Below are 689 nucleotides of genomic sequence, written 5' to 3'. Positions count from 1 at the left end.
CCATTTCCTATGGAAAGAACATTTCAACTTTTTGTTTTGTTTGGCAAAATCAGAATTATTCCTTTTATAAAATTTTCATTGTATAGATTCGTTTATACGTCAGGGCTGTTTCCACTAACACAACAAAACAAATGAAGTTTGCTGTGGCTTCAGGGGCTTCCCTGGAGCTGTGAGCCTTGTGGAACTGACAGCATCCAATTTTCTGAGGTTGGAGAAAGGTGGGAGAAGGGAAATCATGCAATTTATGAGTTAGTGTGCTGAGGAGCTGCTTGCTGTGGAGCCACAGACATATATTGCAGTTTGAGGACGACCTAAGGCAACCCATCTAGGAGAACTGTGGCCTCTCATGCTCCTCTACAGTGGCAGCAAAGCAAAAACTTTCTGCCAGATACAGCAGCAGAGGGAATGTCTGATCCCCCTTCTTTCCACATGTTCACACAGGCCACGGGCCACAGCTGGGAACAGGGTTGATGCAACCTGCCTCTAAGTTTAGCCCCCAGATCACCTACACTCAGGTGCACTTGCAGCACAGAGGATGCTAATGGGGCTGACCCAGTGGCTCCTGAGTAAGCTGTGTGGGATGTCCAACACAAAACAGGTTTCAGGCATGGGAAATGTTAAAACCCAGAAGGACGGGGCTTGAGAGTCCATGGGAACTCACTCTGCCTGAGCTTCTGCTCAATGCACTG

This window comes from Corvus kubaryi, unplaced genomic scaffold (genome assembly GCF_017639235.1).
Source record: "Corvus kubaryi isolate FWS band 111438036 unplaced genomic scaffold, C.kubaryi_AGA036_p1.0 65149, whole genome shotgun sequence".
Taxonomy (NCBI): Eukaryota; Metazoa; Chordata; class Aves; order Passeriformes; family Corvidae; genus Corvus; species Corvus kubaryi.
The sequence above is the reverse complement of the archived record's forward strand: the minus strand, read 5'-3'. Positions refer to the sequence as shown.